This window comes from Balaenoptera musculus, chromosome 17, assembly GCF_009873245.2.
Source record: "Balaenoptera musculus isolate JJ_BM4_2016_0621 chromosome 17, mBalMus1.pri.v3, whole genome shotgun sequence".
NCBI lineage: Eukaryota > Metazoa > Chordata > Mammalia > Artiodactyla > Balaenopteridae > Balaenoptera > Balaenoptera musculus.
The window spans coordinates 42,886,150-42,909,736 of NC_045801.1; positions in this window are offsets into that span (position 1 = coordinate 42,886,150).

A 23,587-nucleotide genomic window follows, 5' to 3' on the forward strand; every position below is an offset into this window, starting at 1 on the left:
ATTTTAATTATTTATTTTATTTTATTTATTTATTCTCTTTCTTTTTTTTTCTCCCTTTTCTTCTGAGCTGTGTGGCTGACAGGGTCTTGGTGCTCCTGCCAGATATCAGGCCTAAGCCTCTGAGGTGGGAGAGCTGAGTTCAGGACACTGGTCCACCAGAGACCTCCCAGCCCCAAGTAATATCAAATGGCATAAGTTCTCCCAGAGATCTCCATCTCAACGATAGAACCCGCTCCACTGAACCACCAGCAAGCTACAGTGCTGGACACCCTATGACAAACAACTAGAAAAACAGGAACACAGCCCCACCCATTAGCAGAGAGGCTGCCTAAAGTCATAATAAGGTCACAGACACCCCAAAACAAACCACTGGACACATTCCTTCCAACCAGAAACACAAAATCCAGCCTCATCCACCAGAATACAGGCACCAGTCCCCTCCACCAGGAAGCCTACACAACCCACTGAACCAACCATAGACACTGGGGGTAGACAGCAAAAACAATGGGAATTACAAACCTGCAGGCTGCGAAAAGGAGACCCCAAACACAGTAAGTTAAGCAAAATGAGAAGACAGAGAAACACACAGCAGATGAAGGAGTAAGGGAAAAACCCACCAGACCAAACAAATGAAGAGGAAATAGGCAGTCTCCTGAAAAAGAATTCAGAGTAATGATAGTAAACATTATCCAAAATCTTGGAAATAGAATGGAGAAAATACAAGAAACGTTTAACAAGGACGTAGAAGAACTAAAGAGCAAACAAACAATGATGAACAACACAATAAATGAAATTGAAAATTCTATAGAAGGAATCAATAGCAGAATAACTGAGGCAGAAGAATGGATAAGTGACCTGGAAGATAAAATAGTGGAAATAACTACTGCAGAGCAGAATAAAGAAAAAAGAACGAAAAGAACCGAGGACAGTCTCAGAGACCGCTGGGACAACATTAAATGCACCAACATTCTAATTATAGGGGTCCCAGAAGAAAAAGAGAAAAAGAAAGGGACTGAGAAAATATTTGAAGATATTATAGTTGAAAATTTCCCCAGTATGGGAAAGAAAATAGTCAATCAAGCCCAGGAAGGGCAGAGCGTCCCATACATGATAAATCAAAGGAGAAACATGCCAAGACACATATTAATCAAACTATCAAAAATTAAATACAAAGAAAAAATATTAAAAGCAGAAAGGGAAAAACAGCAAATAATATACAAGGGAATCCCCATAAGGTTAACAGCTGATCTTTCAGCAGAAACTCTGCAAGCCAGAGGGAGTGGCAGGACATATTTAAAGTGATGAAAGGGAAAAACCTACAACCAAGATTACTTTACCCAGCAAGGATCTCATTCAGATTTGATGGAGAAATCAAAACCTTTACAGACAAGAGAAAGCTAAGAGAATTCCACATCACCAAACCAGCTTTACAACAAATGCTAAAGGAACTTCTCTAGGAAGGAAACACAAGAGAAGGAAAAGACCTACAATAACAAACCCAAAGCAATTAAGAAAATGGTAATAGGAACATATATATTGATAACTACCTTAAATGTAAATGGATTATATGCTCTAACCAAAAGACATAGACTGGCTGAATGAATCAAAAACAAGACTGGTAGATATGCTGTCTACAAGAGACCCACTTCAGGCCTAGGGACACATACAGATTGAGGGGATGGAAAAAGACATTCCATGCAAAAGGAAATCAAAAGAAAGCTGGAGTAGCAATTCTCATATCAGAAAAAATAGATTTTAAAATAAAGACTATTACAAAAGACAAAGAATGACACTACATAATGATCAAGGGATCAATCCAAGAAGAAGATATAACAATTATAAATCTTTATGCACCCAACATAGGAGCACCTCAATACATAAGGCAAATGCTAACAGCCATAAAAGGGGAAAGCAACAGTAACACAATCATACTAGGGGAATTTAATACCCCATTTTCACCAATGGACAGATCATCCAGAATGAAAATATATAAGGAAACACAAGCTTTAAATGATGCATTAAACAAGATGGACTTAATTGATATTTATAGGACATTGTATCCAAAAACAACAGAATACACTTTCTTCTCAAGTGCTCATGGAACATTCTCCAGGATAGATCATATTTTGGGTCAGAAATCAAGCCTTGGTAAATTTAAGAAAATTGAAATCGTATCAAGTATCTTTTCCAACCACAATGCTATGAGACTAGATATCAATTACAGGGAAAAAACTGTAAAAAATACAAATACATGGAGGCGAAACAATACACTACTAATTAACCAAGAGAACACTGAAGAAATCAAAGAAGAAATCAAAAAATACCTAGAGACAAATGAGAATGAAAACATGACGACCTAAAGCCTATGGGATGCAGCAAAAGCAGTTCTAAGAGGGAAGTTTACAGCAATACAATCCTACCTCAAGAAACAACAAACATCTGAAATAAACAACCTAACCTTACACCTAACGTAATCAGAGAAAGAAGAATAAAAAACACCAAACTTAGCAGAAGGAAAGAAATCATAAAAATCAGATCAGAAATAAATGAAAAAAAAATGAAGAAAACGATAGCAAAGATCAATAAAACTAAAAGCTGCTTCTTTGAGATGGTAAGCAAAATTGATAAACCATTAGTCAGATTCATGAAGAAAAAAAGGGAGATGACTCAGATCAATAGAATTAGAAATGAAAACAGAGAACTAACAACTGACACTGCAGAAATACATAGGATCATGAGAGATTACTACAAGGAACTATATACCAATAAAATGGACAACCTGGAAGAAATGGAAAAATTCTTAGAAAAGCACAACCTTCTGAGACTGAATCAGGAAGAAATAGATAATAGAAACAGACCAATCACAAGCACTGAAATGAAATTGTGATTAAAAATCTTCTATCAAGCAAAAGCCCAGGACCACATGGATTCACAAGTGAATTCTCTCAAACATCTAGAGAAAAGATAACACCTATCCTTCTCAACCTCTTCCAAAATATAGCAGAGGGAGGAACACTCTCCAAACTCATTCTACGAGGCCACCATCATCCTGATGCCAAAGCCAGACAAAGATGTCACAAATAAAGAAAACTGAAGGCCAATATCACTGATGAACATAGATGCAAAAATCTTCAACAAAATTCTACCAAACAGAATCCAACAACACATTAAAAAGATCATATACCAAGATCAAGTGGGGTTTATCCCAGGAATGCAAGGATTCTTCAATATATGCAAATCAATCAACGTGATACACCATATTAACAAACTGAAGGATAAAAACCATACGATCATCTCAACACATGCAGAAAAGCTTTCAACAAAATTCAACACCCATTTATGATAAAAACCCTCCAGAAAGTAGGTATAGAGGGAATTTACCTCAATATAATAAAGGCTATATATGACAAACCCACAGCCAACATCGTTCTCAATGGTGAAAAACTGAAACCATTTCCACCAAGATCAGGAACAAGACAAGGTTGCCCACTCTCACCACTATTATTCAACATAATTTTGGAAGTGTTAGCCACAGCAATCAGAGAAGAAAAGGAAATAAAAGGATTCCAAATTGGAAAAGAAGAAGTAAAACTGTCACTGTGTGCAGATGACATGATACTATACATAGAGAATCCTAAAGATGCTACCAGAAAACTACTAGAGCTAATCAATGAATTTGGTAAAGTAGCAGAATACAAAAATAATGCACAGAAATCTCTTACATTTCTAAACACTAATGATGAAAAATCTGAAAGAGAAATTAAGGAAACACTCCCATTTACCATTACAACAAAAACAATAAAATACCTAGGAATAAACCTATCTAAGGAGACAAAAGACCTGTAGGCAGAAAACTATGAGACACTGATGAAAGAAATTAAAGATGATACAAACAGATGGAGAGATATACCATGTTCTTGGATTGGAAGAATCAACATTGTGAAAATGACTATACTTCCCCAAACAATCTACAAATTCAATGCAATCCCTATCAAACAACCAATGGCATTTTTCACAGAACTAGAACAAAAATTTTCACAGTTTGTATAGAAACACAAAAACCTCTGAATAGCCAAAACAATCTTAAGAAAGAAAAATGGAGCTTGAGCAATCAGGCTCCCTGATTTCAGACTATACTACAAAGCTACAGTAATCAAGACAGTATGGTACTGGCACAAAAACAGAAATATAGATCAATGGAACAGGATAGAAAGCCCAGAGATAAACCCACACACATATGGTCACCTTATCTTTGACAAAGGAGGCAAGAATATACAGTGGAGAAAAGACAGCCTCTTCAATAAGTGGTGCGGGGAAAACTGGACAGCTCCATGTAAAAGAATGAAATTAGAACACTCAGTAACACCATACACAAAAATAAACTCAAAACGGGTTAAAGACTTAAATGTAAGGCCAGACACTATAAAACTCTTAGAGGAAAACATAGGCAGGACACTCTATGACATAATCACGGCAAGATCCTTTTTGACCCACCTTCTAGAGAAATGGAAATAAAAGCAAAAATAAACAAATGGGACCTAATGGAACATAAAAGCTTTTGCATAGCAAAGGAAACCATACACAAGATGAAAAGACAACCCTCAGAATGGGAGGAAATATTTGCAAATGGAGCAACTGACAAAAGATTAATCTCCAAATATACAAGCAGCTCATGCAACTCAATATCAAAAACAAACAACCGAATCCAAAAATAGGAAGAAAACCTAAATAGACAAACATTTCTCCAAAGAAGAAATACAGATTGCCAACAAACACATGAAAGGATGCTGAACATCACTAATCATTAGAGAAATGCAAATCAAAACTACAATGAGATATCATCTCACACCAGTCAGAATGGCCATCATCAAAAAATCTACAAACAATAAATGCTGGAGAGGGTGTGGAGAAAAGGGGACCCTCTTGCACTGTTGGTAGGAATGAAACTGATACAGCCACTATGGAGAACAGTATGGAGGTTCCTTAAAAAACTAAAAATAAAACTACCATATGACCAAGCAATCCCACTACTAGGCATATGCCCTGAGAAAACCATAAATCAAAAAGAGTCATGTACCACAATGTTCTTTGCAGCTTTACTTACAATAGCCAGGACATGGAAGCAACCAAATTGTCCATCGACTGATAAATGGATAAAGAAGATGTGGCACATATATACAGTGGAATATTACTCAGCCATAAAAGGAAACGAAATTGAGTTATTTGTAGTGAGGTGGATGGACCTAGAGTCTGTCATACAGAGTGAAGTAAGTCAGAAAGAGAAAAACAAATACTGTGTGGTAACACATATATATGGAATCTAAAAAAAAAAATGGTTCTGAAGAATGTAGGGGCAGGACAGGAACAAAGACCCAGACATAGAGAATGGACTTGAGGACACGGTGGGGGGGAAAGGTAAGCTGGGACGAAGTGAGAGAGTGTCATGGACATATATACCCAACCAGATGTAAAATAGATAGCTAGTGGGAAGCAGCCACATGGCACAGCGAGATCAGCTCGGTGCTTTGTGTCCACCTAGAGGGGTGGGATAGGGAGGGTGGGAGGGAGACGCAAGAGGGAGGAGATATGGGGATATATGTATATGTATAGCTGATTCACTTTGTTATAGAGCAGAAACTAACACACCATTGTAAAGCAATTATAGTCCAATAAAGATGTTAAAAAATAAATGATGAATAATATGTTTTCACTGTAAAAACTTCAAATTGTACAGAAGAATATCAAGTAAAAAAATCAACCATCACAGAAGCATATCAAGTAAAAAGTTAGAATTCATTTTTCTCCACTTTTCACTCTTTACATTCTCAATCTCTTAAGAGGTTCACACCATAATTCTATTTGATACTGACTTTAGTAACATAGTCATATTACCATATCAGTATATAAAGACCTACCTTTTAAAAATATTTATTTTGAAATAATTATAGCTTCATAGCTTGTTAATAAAATGTATAGAAGGGTCCTGTGTTTCAGGACCATTGGTAACATATTTCATAACTGTAGTAAAATATCAAACCCAGGAAACTGACCTTGGTAACTGACTACAGAGCTTCGTGCGATCTTACCAGTTTTACATGTACCCATGTGTGTGTGTGTAGTTCTGTGCCATTGTATCATGTGCAGATTCACTTAACCACTACCGTAATCAAGGTACAGCACTGTCCATAATCACAAGAATCCCTCCTGCCACCCCTTTTGCAGCCACGTTCACCTCTCTCCTGGCTATCCCTAATCCCTGGCAGCCACTAATCTGTTCCTCAATCTTGTATATTTGCTATTTCAAGAATGTTATGTAAATGGAATCATATGACTTGTAGTCTTTTGAGATTCTCTTTTTTTTTTTTCCACTCAGTGCAAGTCCCTGGAGATTCATTCAAGTGGTTGAGCGTATCAATTGTCCACTCCTTTTTATTGCTGTGCAGTAAGTGATACTGTAGGGTTGTACCACAATTTTTTTTTAGTCATTTGCCCATTGAAGAACATCTATGTTGTTTCCAGTTTTTGGCTATTATGAACACAGCTGCTATGAACATTAGTGTACAGGTTTTAGTGTGGACAAAAGTTTTCATTTCTTTGGGACAAGTGCCCAACAGTACAATTGCTGGCTTATATCGTAAGTGCATGAAGTTTTATAAGACGCTGCAAAACTCTTTTGAGGTCCATAGCTTTCCCACAGATTTTCTGAGAGCTATGACTCTAAGAAGGTTGAACCAAATTGACATGACCCCGATTTGGCCTGTAACCCAATTATTTGCTCCAAGTTGTCATGTAAGGAAACTTCTCTTTTCTTATTCTTTCTTTTACTACTAATGGGCATTTCACACTAAAACTTCAGCAATAGTTCTTTGATGACATTTCCTCATCATTCACAACCCTGGTCCCAGGACTCCCCTAACTCCTATTCATCTAGTCTTTTAAACATCCATTATCTGCAAGAGAAATCATCAATATCTTGTTCTCAAGGATTTTGATTGTGTTCCTCACACTGTTCTTATTTATTTACATTGTTGACACTCTGTCTACTGATTGTGAGCGTCTGCTCTGTTAGTTCTGTGTTTTATAGAAAGTTAAGGTCCTTCTACTTACTCTTGCACTGCATTCCATAGGTCCTCAAAGTGCAACTCATTGAAACCCTATGTTAGCTATCATCCTTTCTGCTGCAGGGAAAACTTGAAAGAAAACAGTTCAGCTTAGGCTGGTGGTGAGAGATGAATTTTCTAGGATAGAGAAGGATGATGACACACACTGATTAAAGCCAGGGTGATGCAGGTTTATAATTTCTTTTAAGTTAAATCTTCACTGGCACTTTATTTACTGGCACTTGGCTTGAAGTGAAAAATAAGCACACTCAACAGCCATTTACAAATATAAACATAAAAAAAATTCCAGAGATAATGAAGCAAATAGTTTGGGCCTAAAAGGACAGCCAATATTTAATGTTCCCAGTTACTTTCTTTTTTTCCTGATTATTAGCCTGTTTGATCCAACATTTTTTTTAGCTTCTAAGTCTATACTGCTTCAGCTGACTCTGGGATCCAAGTATACAGTGATAACTTGTCATCAGAGCCAGACAACTTGTATTTTAAAAAGTACTTTCACTTTGCTGGATCTGATTCATACCAGATCCTCTTCAAGATCTGATGACATGACATGACATCAAGTTCTCAACATCTAGGCTCTCTTTGCTTGATCTTGGTGAAGCTTGACTAGATTTCAATGGTTGTGAGCAAACACCAGAACGGGTTTTGTTATTTTTTTATTCTCTCTCTCTTTTTTTAGCTAATGTTTATCAAGAGCTAATTTACTGCCAAGCATTGTGCTAAGTATTTTGCATGCATTGCGTCATTTAATGTTTACAGCAACCTTGGGCACTTAGCCCATGGCTATTGTATCTGACATTTTCCTTCTCTCTAACACATGCTGACTGGTCTAATAGTACACAGGGTGCTCAAGGCCACTGCCTTATTCTCTGGAGGGCTGAGTCCTTCAGCTGCCCTCAGCAGAGGGATGGGCTCTTGTGGGTCAGTTGAGCTTGTTCCCAAACCTGTTTTTCAGATGTTATTCTTGTTGGAATTATAATAATTGATTAAATATTATGGAAAATGAGGATATATAGATGGGAAAGAAAGAGGTTTTTTTTCTTCTTTTATGAAAACGAAGTTGAATGTTTAGAAAGTCTTAATAAGAGAAGTCACTACCAAGTTGCTGTTAAATTTAGTGTGTGTGGGGGGCAGGGGGGAATGCAGAAGGATTTTTCATTTAGATTGTTTTACAAGTGTAAAACAATCTGTTCTGTTTCTCTTTAAAGAAAGTAAAATGGGGTGGTGGTGGGATGAATTGGGAGATTGGGATTGACATATATACACTAATATGTATACAATAGATAACTAATAAGAACCTGCTGTATAAAAAAATAAAATAAAATTCAAAAAAAAAGTAAAACTGGAAATTATAGAAACATTATGGGTGTGGTTTATGCAAGGAAGGAAAAAAAGGGCCTTAGTACTATTTCATAAGCTTGATGAATATTTCTTTATGTTTTAAATTACTGTAAAATAATTTAGGTGTGTTTGTATCATTTTAGGACTCCCCTTTTAACTGACAGTTTGATTGTGTAACTAATTCCAGGCCTGAATGATGCAGGATAAGGAGCCCGCAACAACAATATGGCATTTTACAGATGTAGAAACTGAAGCTTAGAGAAGTTGTTTTACTTGTTTTCTTTTCCCAGACAATTCATGATATCCTATGGGACAGTGCAAAGCTAGGATCAGGTATACATGTCTTATGTCAGGAAATTGTTTGTGTCAAAATCCTGTGTCAAGATTTTTTTTTTTTTATATAAATTTATTTATTTATTTTTTTATTTTTGGCTGTGTTGGGTCTTCGTTTCTGTGTGATGGCTTTCTCTAGTTGCGGCGAGCGGGGGCCACTCTTCATCGCGGTGCATAGGCCTCTCACTGTCGCGGCCTCTCCCGTTGCGGAGCACAGGCTCCAGACGCGCAGGCTCAGTAGTTGTGGCTCACGGGCTTAGTTGCTCCGCGGCATGTGGGATCTTCCCAGACCAGGGCTCGAACCCGTGTCTCCTGCATTGGCAGGCAGATTCTTAACCACTGCGCCACCAGGGAAGCCCCCAAGATTTTTTAAAACTTTATATTGGTGCCAAAAACCATTTCTGATGATGAGTGTAGCCAAATCTAAAATATTGTAACATTACAATTAAAATATTCAAGAATGTTTAGTGAAAAAAAGCAGGTTATAAATATTTAATGTAATACAAATCCTATTTCAGGGAGAATTTTATATATATATATAAATTTGTATATTTTAGATTATCATCACCATCAAATACATATAACTCCACAAAAAGTAGACTGAAAGAATTTATGCCAGGTGTTGATGATTGTTTTTATTTCTGAATGGTGAGAGGAGAGATTCTTAATTTTGCTTTTCAATATTTTTCAAACTTGCCTCTATACACACATATTTTTATGATTATTTAAAATGTTCTAAAAAATGAATGATGGGCTTGATTTGTTCCTTCTCCCTCTACCCTAAAAATCTGCTGTTTGGCCTATTATTACCGTCATCTTAAAAATGGAGGCATGGAGTGACGAATCTTCTACAATATTTTCCCTTTGTCTGGCTTTCTGGACAAATTGCTTTAAAAAAATAGGCTTCCATTCTGACCTGCTTTTCTCTGATACCTGACAATTCATCTCAGATGTTTCTCTCCTGGGTCTACCAATGCCTTATCAGTACTGCATTCAGAAGAATTGAATGCAGTATGGGTTGATTTAACAGAGCTTCTGTCATCCTAGATCTCTATTATATGTAAGATTATAAGAAGTCTCCTGTCTTGTGACCTGGAATGGCCTAGCTAGAATGAATAATTCACCATATAGTCTTCTCTACTCAACTATTTATGCTTTACCCTTTTTAAAATGGAGGTTTTCTAACAAATGAAAAAAAATGGGTAAACAAGTTTTTAGATTTTATTTCTTATGTACTTTAGTAGATTCTTGAGTTATATAAATGTGCAAATGAAAGCTGTCTCATCCTGTCCACCTCGTTTTCTCTGTGCAGTTCATTTAGTTATGTCTCTGTCTTTTCTTTTTGATGTAACAATTGCTGATTTGAGGGTGAAATGTAACATTACTTGTCTGGAATCTAACTGAGTGAAGTATGCCTGAAGAATGCAGTGATCAGGGCAAGGGGGATGTCTCTATGTGAAAAACATGTTCTTTTTTTTTATCAGCATTGATAGAAAAATTGCCAGCCAGTACACAGAGCTTTTAGTTAAAAACAAACAAAAAAGTCTGAAGTTATAGTTTTCCACAGGAACATGATAATAATTCATTAAGCTCTAACAATTTAATCCAGGACTCAGTGATGGTGGGGGGCCTCTGTGTGAAGCATAGAAAAAAAATCTCTCTGAGGTTTGGTGCAATTTTCTTGCTTTTTAATCTGGCACTCAGGGTGTTTCCAATCATCCTGGCTTCACAGTTGGGAGTTTTTCCTCGGTGTTCTCAGAGACTGTAGGAGGAATGATAAAACAGCTGTTGTCAGGCTGCTTGAGAATTCATCTCTTCCCTCACAATAGGAGAGCGAGGTATAGATGTTGTTTAATAAAGAACTTAAGAGACAAGGTCAGCCTGTCCAGTCTGGACAAACCCAAGGCTGTAATTGCTCAAGTAAGGGACACATGTTGTCCCCAGAGAGGATTCTCCTTGACTTCTCTGGCTTTTCTGCCTGAGCCCTTCAAGAGGTGGGCATAATGATGTCCGTGGATATATATTGATGTGTGTATGGGTAAACAGGGATGGTGGCAGGTGGCAGATTTGAGAGTCACAGAATGTTTTATGAACTTTTCCTTTGTTTTCTAAATTTAAGACACATGGCATAAGAGTAGCACTGGGAGTTCAGTCTTTGACTTTTCTTGAACAATTCAATACTCATTGCTAATCCACCCACCAATCAACAACTCGGAGGCAAACGGAAAATACGTGAGGATGAACCAAATACCTTACTCGTTATGGAGGTTTCATGAGTAAAGAACAAGGGAGAGTTCACACGAATGATCTCTTGGGACAGCATCCGAAAATTTCTGCTAACAATAAACGGATACACAGAGGCCTGATTCTACTCTTGGTCTAGCAGGTCATGAAGGCTCCCCTGGCCATGGAGGCACAGGGATTTATCCTTTCCAAGGATTAGGCACTTGTTCACTTTGGTGAGCAAACAAATCACAAATTAGTGTAATAAGAGCTCTCATGAAAAGAATCTCAGAGGATGAGAAAGTTTCATTTTTGTGAAGTACTATCAATTTTGTCTATCTTTTAAATGTAAAACTAAAATATGCTCATTAATAAAAAGAAAAAATTGAAAAAAATAAGAGAAATGACATATCTTTGAATTGAAATCCCATCATCCAAAGGTAATTATTGTCTTGGTGTCCTTTTTCCATACTGTTTCTTACACATGTATAACTCCCCCAACACACATACACTTTAGTTTTTTTTACATAATAATGGAACAATTACATTCACATCATTTAATAATCTGCTACTGTCACTTGATAATACCATGGTCATTATTTCATGTCCATACATTAAGCCTATGACATAGTTTTAAATAACCACATAGTAATCAATTGTATGGATTTATCATTAGTTATTAAGCTGATTCCCTACAGATGGACATTTAGTTTGTTTCCACTATTCTGCTACACACTCTATGCTGAATACCTTTGCAATCCTTTTTTCCCCCCACACATTTGACAAATTACATTAGGATATAGAATTTCTGGGAAAAAAATTGATAGCTATAGCCAAACTCTCACCTAAAGATGTTAAACCAATTTTTGTTCCTGCCAATAGTGTATGAGAATGACTGTGTGCCCTCAAACCCTTGCCAACGTTACATTTTGTGTTTTTTAAAAATCTATATTAATCTGTTAAATTAAACATATTATCAGTTCATTGTCCTAATTTGCATTTATTTTATTACTAATAAGATAGATCATCTTTTATACACTTGAATGCCATTTGTATTCTTTCTTTTACAATCTGCCTCTTCATAACTTTTGTTCATTTTCTTATTGAACTGTTTATATTTTCCTTATTGATTTTTAAAGTTCTTTATATTATAAGCATACTAATTATTTTGTCATAAATTCTCTCCCCTAACCTCGAATTTGTCAACTCACTTTTTTTTCCTTCATTTTTATTTGGTAAAATCTAGTGATATTTTCCTTTGAGGTTTCACCTTTTATTTTTATGTGTGGAAATTTTATAATTCTTAGAGCAGTTCAGTATTCATGTATATTTAATGTAATGATTTAGTTCATCTAGGATTTATTTTGATGTATGGATTTAACTTGATATTATCTGTATAATCAATTTCCCCAATACTTTTTAATCGAGATATAATTCACATAAAATCCACCATTTTCAAGTGTACAATTCGGTGTTTTTTTTAATTAAATAAATTTATTTATTTATTTTTGGCTGTGTTGAGTCTTTTTTGCTGCTTGTGGGGTTTTCTCTAGTTGCGGCGAGCAGGGGCTACTCTTCGTTGTGGTGCATAGGCTTCTCATTGTGGTGGCTTCTCTTGTTGCAGAGCCTGGGCTCTAGGTGCATGGGCTTCAGTAGTTGTGGCTTGCAGGCTCTAGAGTGCAGGCTCATTAGTTGTGGCACATGGGCTTAGTTGCTCTGCGGCATGTGGGATCTTCCAGGACCAGGGCTTGAACCCATGTCCCCTGATTGGCAGGTGGATTCTTAACCACTGCACCACCAGGGAAGTTCCTCAACTGACTTTTTAAGAACTTTGTTAAAGGTGTTTTGTGTCAAACAGAAACTTTAAAAATGATTATTATCAAACCTATCCATCTCTTTCCTTCATGAATTCTATCTTTGTTATAATTTCTAACCCAAGATTTTTTCAATTTCATTTATATTTTCTTCTAGTACTTTTATTACTTATTTGTTCCTATTTGAATCTTTAATCTAACTAGAATATTTCATACATTCCAGTATACAGGATGGGCTAGAAACTTAACAACTTTTTCTCCTTAAACAGTTAGCCAGGGTCTCCATCATTACTAAAGTTTCCATTATTTCATTATTGTTTTGAGGTGCTTTATCAGATTATAAATTCTGATACATACTGGGTCTATTTCTGAATTTACTCTTCTGTTAATTCATCTATTCTTCTTTTTTAGGTTGAAATTTATTTTTTACTTTTAAAATTGTGATTCAATATATGTAAAATTCACCATTTTAACCATGTTTAAATGTACAATTCTATGGCATTAAGTACGTTCACATAGTTGTGCAACAATCCATCTATTCTTATACCAGCACCATACCCTTTCAAAAACTGAAACAGAATACAGTGAATAACTGAAGGACATATCCTTTTATCTATTCAGCCATTACACTACACCACCTTTTCACAGCAGTTATGAACATGTGCCTGTACTTGAATCCAATCCTGTCACTTACGAAGTATGTAATCACAGGCAAATTATCCAACTCTTTCTTAAATAGCTCATGCATTGATTTCTTCCTGTGTAAAATGAAAAAAAAATGAAACTTACCTCACAGTGTTGTTGTTTAAAGTTCTTCTTGCAGGGCCTGGAATATAGTATGCTCAATGATGAATGTTAGTTTATAATAGAAAGTCATTTAGGAAATGGTCCTGCTCATGATTTTGCTTATGACTTAATTGGAGAGATTAACTATAGACATGAGAAGGGAGATGACTTCATGACACACCACAAAGTAAATGTGTACATTCCACCCCTTCCTTCTACTGGGAGGCAGACTCTGGACCACCGTGGCAGATACAGAGGTGTGAATAAGGCAGCTGGCTGCTCAAGTCAGACATTTAAAGGTGGGAGTGGGTTGGTTTGAACATTAATGTCCAGGAATTCATTCTCAGGGTGGAGTCAGTTCGGATCTGGAGTACCAAGTAACACCTGCTAAATATATGTTTTGAATGTTACCTGATCTGAGAAGATGCACTACCTTAATGAAACAGACTGGTCCAGAAAGTATGGACATCTGTCTTCTGCTGGCCATTTTTATAAGCACAGCACAATCTCTTCCCTCATTTTTTATGTCTACCAATCACTATTATGCCCAGGTTTCCCAAATCAGATGGGTGGTGTGTACTGCAAGTACCCAGATGCAGTTGTAACTTATTGAGTGCCCTCTCCCTCATGGAGTATGAGTCCCCTAAATTGTTTATGAATATGGATTTCCTGACTGTAAGGCCTGCCTTTATTACCCTATGTGACACTAAAACAGCTTGATGTGACTTATGTTAATTTCCTTTTCTATCACTTAACCATCTATTTCCTTTTTTTTTTGGAATTTTTATTTCTCTATTTATTTATTCATTTTAACATCTTTTTTGGAGTATAATTGCTTTACATTGTTGTGCTAGTTTCTGCTGTATAACAAAGTGAATCAGCTATATGTATATATATATATATATATATATATATATCCTCATATCCCCTCCCTCTTGCGTCTCCCTCCCACCCTCCCTATCCCATCCCTCTAGGTGGTCACAAAGCACTGAGCTGATTTCCCTGTGCTATGCAGCTGCTTCCCACTAGCTATCTATTTTACATTTGGTAGTGTATATATGTCCATGCTGCTCTCTCACTTCGTCACAGCTTACAGTTCCCCCTCCCCGTGTCCTCAAGTCCATTCTCTAGGTCTGCGTCTTTATTCCTGTCCTGCCCCTACGTTCTTCAGAACTATTGTTTCTTTTTTTTAGATTCCATATATATGTGTTAGCATACGGTATTTGTTTTTCTCTTTCTGACTTACTTCACTCTGTATGACAGACCCTAGGTCCATCCACTTCACTATAAATAACTCAATTTCGTTCCTTTTTATGGCTGAGTAATATTCCATTGTATATATGTGCCACATCTTCTTTATCCATTCATCTGTTGATGGACACTTAGGTTGCTTCCATGTCCTGGCTATTGTAAATAGTGCTGCAATGGACATTGTGGTACATGTCCCTTTATGAATTATGGTTTTCTCAGGGTATATGCCCAGTAATGGGATTGCTGGGTCATATGGTAGTTTTATTTTTAGTTTTTAAAGGAACCTCTATACTGTTCTCCATAGTGGCTGTATCAATTTACATTCCCACCAACAGTGCAAGAGGGTTCCCTTTTCTCTACACCCACTCCAGCATTAATTGTTTGTAGATTTTTTGATGATGGCCATTCTGACCAGTGTGAGGTGATACCTCATTGTAGTTTTGATTTGCATTTCTCTAATGATTAGTGATGTTGAGCATCCTTTCATGTGTTTGTTGGCAATCTAAATATCTTCTTTGGAGAAACGTCTATGTAGGTCTTCTGCCCATTTTTGGATTGGGTTGTTTGTTTTTTTGATATTGAGCTGAATGAGCTGCTTGTATATTTTGGAGATTAATCCTTTGTCAGTTGCTTCATTTGCAAATATTTTCTCCCATAATGAGAGTTGTCTTTTCGTCTTGTGTATGGTTTCCTGTGCTGTGCAAAAGCTTTTAAGTTTCATTAGGTCCCATTTGTTTATTTTTGTTTTTATTTCCACTCTAGGAGCTGGGTCAAAAAGGATCTTGCTGTGATTTATATCATAGAGTGTTCTCCCTATGTTTTCATCTAAGAGTTTTATAGTGTCTGGCCTTACATTTAGGTCTTTAATCCATTTTGAGTTTATTTTTGTGTATGGTGTTAGGGAGTGTTCTAATTTCATTCTTTTACATGTAGCTGTTCAGTTTTCCCAGCACCACTTATTGAAGAGGCTGTCTATTCTCCATTGTATATTCTTGACTCCTTTATCAAAAATAAGGTGACCATATGTGCGTGGGTTTATCTCTGGGCTTTCTATCTAGTTTCATTGATCTGTATTTCTGTTTTTGTGCCAGTACCATACTGTCTTGATTACTGTAGCTTTGTAGTATAGTCTGAAATCAGGGAGCCTGATTCCTCCAGCTCCATTTTTCTTTCTCAAGATTGTTTTGCCTATTCAGGGTTTTATGTGTTTCCATACACATTGTGAAATTTTTTGTTCTAGTTCTGTGGAAAATGCCATTGGTAGTTTGATAGGGATTGCATTGAATTTGTAGATTGTTTTGGGTAGTATAGTCATTTTCACAATGTTGTTTCTTCCAATCCAAGAACATGGTATATCTCTCCATCTGTTTATATCATCTTTAATTTCTTTCATCAGTGTCTTATAGTTTTCTGCATACAGGCCTTTGTCTCCTTAGGTAGGTTTATTCCTAGGTATTTTATTCTTTTTGTTGCAATGGTAAATGGGAGTGTTTCCTTAATTTCTCTTTCAGGATTTTCGTCATTAGTGTATAGGAATGCAAGAGATTTCTGTGCATTAATATTGTATCCTGTTACTTTACCAAATTCATTGATTTGCTCTAGTAGTTTTCTGGTAGCATCTTTAGGATTCTCTATGTACAGTATCATGTCATCTGCAAACAGTGACAGCTTTACTTCTTCTTTTCTGATTTGGATTCCTTTTATTTCTTTTTCTTCTCTGATTGCTGTGGCTAAAACTTCCAGAACTATGTTGAATAATATTGGTGAGAGTGGGCAACCTTGTCTTGTTCCTGATCTTAGTGGAAATGGTTTCAGTTTTTCACCATTGAGAATGATGTTGGCTGTGGGATTGTTGTATATGGCCTTTATTATGTTGAGGCAAGTTCCCTCTATACTTACTTTCTGGAGGGTTTTTATCATAAATGAGTGTTGAATTTTGTCGAAAGCTTTTTCTGCATGTATTGAGCTGATCATACGGTTTTTATCCTTCATTTTGTTAATATGGTGTATCACATTGGTTGATTTCCGTATATTATAGAATCCTTGCATTCCTGGGATAATCCCCACTTGATCATGGTGTATGATCCTTTTAATGTGCTGTTGGATTCTGTTTGCTAGAATTTTGTTGAGGATTTTTGCATCTATGTTTACCTTTGGTATTGGTTTTCTTTTTTTGTGACATATTTGTCTGGTTTTGGTATCAGGGTGATGGTAGCCTCATAGAATGAGTTTGGAGAGTGTTCCTCCCTCTGCTATATTCTGGAAGAGTTTGAGAAGGTGGTGTTAGCTCTTGTCTAGATGTTTGATAGAAGTCACCTGTGAATCCATCTGGTTGTGGGCTTTTGTTTGTTGGAAGATTTTTAATCACAGTCTCAATTTCAGTGCTTGTGATTGGTCTGTTTATATTTTCTATTTCTTTCTGATTCAGTCTCAGAAGGTTGTGCTTTTCTAAGAATTTGTCCATTTCCTCCAGTTTGTCCATGTTGTTGGCATATAGTTCCTTGTAGTAATCTCTCATGATCCTTTGTATTTCTGCAGCATCATTTGTTACTTCTCCTTTTTCATTTGTAATTCTGCTGATTTGAGTCCTCTCCCTTTTTGTCTTGATGATTCTGGCTAATGGTTTATCAATTTTGCTTATCTTCTCAAAGAACCAGCTTTCAGTTTCATTGATCTTTGCTATTGTTTTCTTTATTTTTTTTCATTTATTTCTGATCTGATCTTTATGAATTCTTTCCTTCTGCTAACTTGGGTTTTTTGTTCTTCTTTCTTTAATTGCTGTAGGTGTAAGGTTAGGTTGTTTATTTGAGATGTTTTTGGTTCTTGAGGTAGGATTGTACTGCTATAAACTTCCCTCTTAGAACTGCTTTTGCTGCATCCCATAGGTTTTGGGTTGATGTGTTTTCATTGTCATGTGTCTCTAGGTATTTTTTGATTTCCTCTTTGATTTCTTCAGTGATCTCTTGGTTATTTAGTAGCATACTGTTAAGCCTCCATGTGTTTGTATTTTTTACAGTTTTTTTCTTGTAGTTGATATCTAGTGTCATAGCGTTATGGTCAGAAAAGATACTTGATACGATTTCAATTTTCTTAAATTTACCAAGGCTTGATTTGTGACCCAAGACATGATCTATCCTGGACAATGTTCCATGAGCACTTGAGAAGAAAGTGTATTCTGTTGTTTTTGGATCGAATGTCTTATGAATTAAATCCATCTTTTTTAATGTGTCATTTAAAGCTTGTGTTTCCTTATTTATTTTCATTTTGGTGATCTTTCCATTGGTGAAAGTGGGGTATTAAAGTCCCTTACTATTATTGTGTGTATTGTGTCAGTTTCCCATTTTATGGCTGTTAGCATTTGCCTTATGTGTTGAGGTGCTCCTATCTTGCGTGCATAAAGATTTATAATTGTTATATCTTCTTCTTGGATTGACCCCTTGATCATTATGTAGTGTTCTTCTTTGTCTCTTGTAATATTTTTTATTTTAAAATCTGTTTTGTCTGATATGAGAATTGCTACTTCAGCTTTCTTTTGATTTCCAGTTGCATGGAATAACTTTTTCCATCCTCTCACTTTCTCTCTTTATGTGTGCCTAGGTCTGAAGTGGGTCTATTGTTGGCAGCATATCTACCAGTCTTGTTTTTGTATCTATTCAGCCAGTCTATGTCTTTTGGTTAGAGCATTTAATCCATTTACATTTAAGGTAGTTATCAATATATATGGTCCTATTACCATTTTCTTAATTGTTTTGGGTTTTTATTGTAGGTCTTTTCCTTCTCTTGTGTTTCCTACCTAGAGAAGTTCCTTTAACGTTTGTTGTAAAGCTGTTTTGGTGGTGTGGAATTCTCTTGGCTTTTGCTTGTCTGTAAAGTTTTGATTTCTCTGTTGAATCTGAATGAGGTCTTTGCTGGGTAGAGTAATCTTTGTTGTATGCTTTTCCTTTTCATCACTTTACACATGTCCTGCCACTTCCTTCTGGCTTGCAGAGTTTCTGCTGAAAGATCAGCTGTTAACCTTATGGGGATTCTCTTTTATGTTATTTGCTGCTTTTCCCTTGCTGCTTTTAATATTTTTTTCTTTGTATTTAATTTCTGATAGTTTGATTAATATGTGTCAGTGTGTTTCTCCTTGGATTTATCCTGTATGGGACTCTCTGCACTTCCTGGACTTGATTGACTATTTTCTTTCCCATACTGGGGAAGTTTTCAACTATAATCTCTTCAAATATTTTCTCAGTCCCTTTCTTTTTCTCTTCTTCTTCTGGGACCCCTATAATTCGAATGTTGGTGCACTTATTGTTCCAGAGGTCTCTGAGATTGTCCTCCATTCTTTTCATTCTTTTTTCTTTATCCTGCTCTGCAGTAGTTATTTCCACTATTTTATCCTCCAGGTCACTTATCCGTTCTTCTGCCTCAGTTATTCTGCTATTGATTCCTTCTAGAGAATATTTAATTTCATTTACTGTGTTGTTCATCGTTGTTAGTTTGTTCTTTAGTTCTTCTGGGTCCTTGTTAAACAGTTCTTGTATTTTCTCCTTTCTATTTCCAAGATTTTGGATCATCTTTACTCTCCTTACTCTGAATTCTTTTTCAGGTAAACTACCTATTTCCTCTTCATTTGTTTGTTCTGGTGAGCTTTTCCCTTCCTCCTTCATCTGCTGTGTGTTTCTCTGTCTTCTCATTTTACTTAACTTACTGTGTTTGGGGTGTCCATTTCACAGGCTGCAGGTTTGTAGTTCCCATTGTTTTTGGTGTCTGCCCCCAGTGGGTTAGGTTCACTCAGCATGTTGTGTAGGCTTCCTGGTGGAGGGAACTGGTGCCTGTGTTCTGGTGGATGAGGTTGCATCTTGTCTTTCTGGTGGGCAGGACCACATCCAGTGGTGTGTTTTGTCGTGTTTGTGAAGCTATACGATTTTAGGCAGCCTACCTGCTAATGGGTGGGGTTGTGTTCCTGTCCTGCTAGTTTTTTGGCATGGGGTGTCCAGCACTGGAGCTTGCTGGTCTTTGAGTGGAGGTGGGTCTTAGCATTGAGATGGATATCTCTGGGAGAGCTCTCACCAACTGATATTATGTGTGTCTAGGAGGTCTCTTGTGGACCAGTGTCCTGAACTCAGCTCTCTCACCTCAGAGGCTGAGGCCTGACATCTGGCCGGAGCGCCACGACTCTGTCAGCCACATGGCTCAGAAGAAAAGGGAGGAAAAAAAAGAAAGAAAGAAAAAATAAAATAATATAAAAAAATATAGTTATTAAAATAAAAAATTTAAAATAATATTATTAAAATAAAAAAGTAATAAAAAAGAAAAGAGAAGAGAGCAACCAAACCAATAAAAAAATCCACCAATGATAACAAACGCTAAAAAATAAACTAAGATAAACATAAAAATCAGAAACTAGTCAGTCACATACAGCAAACCCCAAGTCTATAGTTGCTCCCAAAATTCACCGCCTCAATTTTGGGCTGATTCATTGTCTATTCAGGTATTCCACGGATGCAGGATACATCAAGTTGATTGTGGAGATTAATCCACTGCTCCTGAGGCTGCACGGAGAAATTTCCCTTTCTCTTCTTTGTTCGGACACCTCCTTGGGTTCAGCTTTGTCTTTGGCCCTGGCTCTGCATGTAGGTCACCCTCTGGCATCTGTTCTTCACCCAGACAGGAGGGGTTTAAAGGAGTGGCTGATTAGGGGGCTCTGGCTCACTCACACTTGGGGGACGGAGGGGTATGGAATGCGGGACGAGTTTGCGGCGGCAAAGGCCGTAATGATGTTGCAACTGCCTGGGGCATGCCATGTGTTCTCCCGGGCATGCTGCCCCTGGATCACGGGAACCTGGCAGGGGTGGGCTGCACATGCTCCCTGGAGGGGAGATGTGGATAGTGACCTGTGCTTGCATCCAGGATTCTTGGAGGCTGCAGCAGCAGTGTTAGCATTTCATGCCCATCTCTGGAGCTCATTTAGGCGGTGCTCTGAATCCTCTCTCCTTGTGCACCCCGAATCAATGGTTTCTTGCCTCTTAGGCAGTTCCAGACTTTTCCCCAGACTCCCTCCCGGCTAGCTGTGGCGCACTAGTCCCCTTCAGGCTGTGTTCACACAGCCAACCCCAGTCCTCTCCCTGGGATCTGACCTCTGAAGCCCAAGCCTCAGCTCCCAGCCCCCACCCACCCCTGCGGGTGAGCAGACAAGCCTCTCTGGCTGGTGAGTGCTGGTTGGCACCAATCATCTGAGCGGGAATCTCTCCGCTTTGCCCTCTGCACCCCTGTTGCTGCACTCTCCTCCGTGGCTCCGAAGCTTCCCCCCGCCACCCCCCCATCTCCACCAATGAAGGGGCTTCTTAGTGTGTGGAAACTTTTCCTCCCTCACAGCTCCCTCTAAGTGATGCAGGTCCCATCCCTATTCTTTTGCGTCTGTTTTTTCTTTTTTCTTTTACCCTACCCATGTACATGGGGGAGTTTCTTGCCTTTTGGGAAGTCTGAGGTCTTCTGCCTGCATTCAGTAGGTGTTCTGTAGGAGTTGTTCCATATGTAGATGTATCTTTGATGTATTTGTGGGGAGGAAGGTGATCTCCACAGCTTACTCCTCCGCCATCTTGAAGGTTCTCCTAACCACCTATTTCTTATGCCATCCTCTTATAGCTAGATTAATTATTCCTGCACCCTAAAATAGAGTTGTTTCAGTAACAAGGATAGGTGTTTCTTAATACAGTGTTTATCTATTGGATAAACACTGACAAATTCACATTCTTTGGCCTTCCTTTTCCTTTTTTTAATGTTAATTTTTATTACAGTATAGTTGATTTACAATGTTGTGTTAGTTTCAGGTGTATAGCAAAGTGAATCAGTTATTCATATACATAAATCCACTCTTTTTTGGATCTTTTTCCCATATTGGTCATTACAGAGTATTGAGTAGATTCTCTGTGCTATACAGTAGGTTCTTATTTGTTATCTATTTTATATATAGTAGTGTATATGTCAATCACAGTCTCCCAATTTATCCCTCCCCCACTTTCCCCCTTGGTAACCATAGTTTGTTTTCTACATCTGTGACTCTATTTCTGTTTTGTAAATAGATTCATTTGTACCATTTTTTTAGATTCCACATATGAGTGATATCATATGATATTTGTCTTTCTCTGTCTGACTTACTTCACTCAGTATGATAATCTCTAGGTCCATCCATGTTGCTGCAAATGACGTTATTTTGTTTTTTATGGCTGAGTAATATTCCATTGTATACATACATACCACATCTTCTTTATCCATTCCTCTATCAATGGACATTTAGGTTGCTTCCATGTCCTGGATATTGTAAATAGTGCTGCAAAGAACATTGTGGTGCATGTATCTTTTCAAATTATGGTTTTCTCCAGCCTTCCTTTTCCTTGATTACACATCTTCTGTTGATACTTCCCTTCTTTATAGATGAGATAAATAAGCTTGGTTACAGTATAACTTTAATTCCCTACATTCTAGCCCTTAGCTGTTGGGCTTGGTGAATTCCTAAGTCCATGCAGCAGCACATATGCACACTGACTTTTAGGACCACTAATAATGTTAACCACCAATTATCTCTTATATGTTGACTTTTACCACCTTCTGTTGCAATGCGTGGTTGTTTCCTGACTGTCTCCAAATTTATAGATGGTGTGGATTCTTGAGTACAGCCTCCAAACGAGCAGTGACTTCTTTTATGTTTCTTTTATGCTGCTAAAAGGAAACTTGTGCCCTCATCCTAGTTCCTTTTTCTTGGGTGACACAAGATGAGGGAGTTTCAGTTTTCACATCTAGTGTTATCTCTTTATACCATAATAGCAGCCTTCATTGCTCTAAACTGCTGTTGAAAGAGACAACCACTACTAAGCCATTACCTATATATATTTTTATCACCCACTATTCATTATAATGCCTTTGTGTTCTGCCAGTGTTATCAGAGGCAACCAGTATTTATTAGGTATCTGCTGGATGTGTTACATTGTGGTAGGTGCTGCCAAGGGCTCTTATTTAGAATGAAACATTACCTTGGAAGAGGGTGACAATTTTTCTCTACAGGCCACCACTTTACCTTTCACTGTGGTTTAGGCCACCCGGTTGGTCAAATTACTCATTATATCCCATGGGCTCTGTTAGGATTTCCTAGAAATGTGAATGTGTTTGTCGTGTGTCTTAGATGGACTCCCTGCAATATGGCCTTTGGGTGAATTTGAAAATGTAAAGAGAAAAGGTAGTTCCTCCCATTATATTTACACTTTAACACACAGTAAAAAGCAAAAAATACTAGTACCATGCACCTGTGATTTGGAAAACAGCAAAATTTTCTAAGAAAGGAGAAATTGTGTGTGTGTGTGTGTGTGTGTGTGTCTCAATCTCAAGTGGCATAAGAACTTCTACTTTCATTTTAATATGTATGCTATGGACCTGGGTTAATATGAGACTTGTAAATATTTCTAGGCCTATTTACCTTAATAAGCATAGTTTACCTTATTTTATATCATGTCCTGGTGAAACCTTAGTGTTCTCATCTGGGAATCATTTCTGATTTCTTGGCTTCTGATCAGTATAGATTTTGAACTCCCAGTATTCTTAGTCTTTGCATTCATCAACCAACTTAAGTCTTAGAGAGTAGATATAGCTGTAATAATCACCTTGCTGGTCTAGTGGGTCTGAGGTCGCTGTCCATTTTGGCACACACAGTATGCCCTTTAATCCTACACTCTCTTG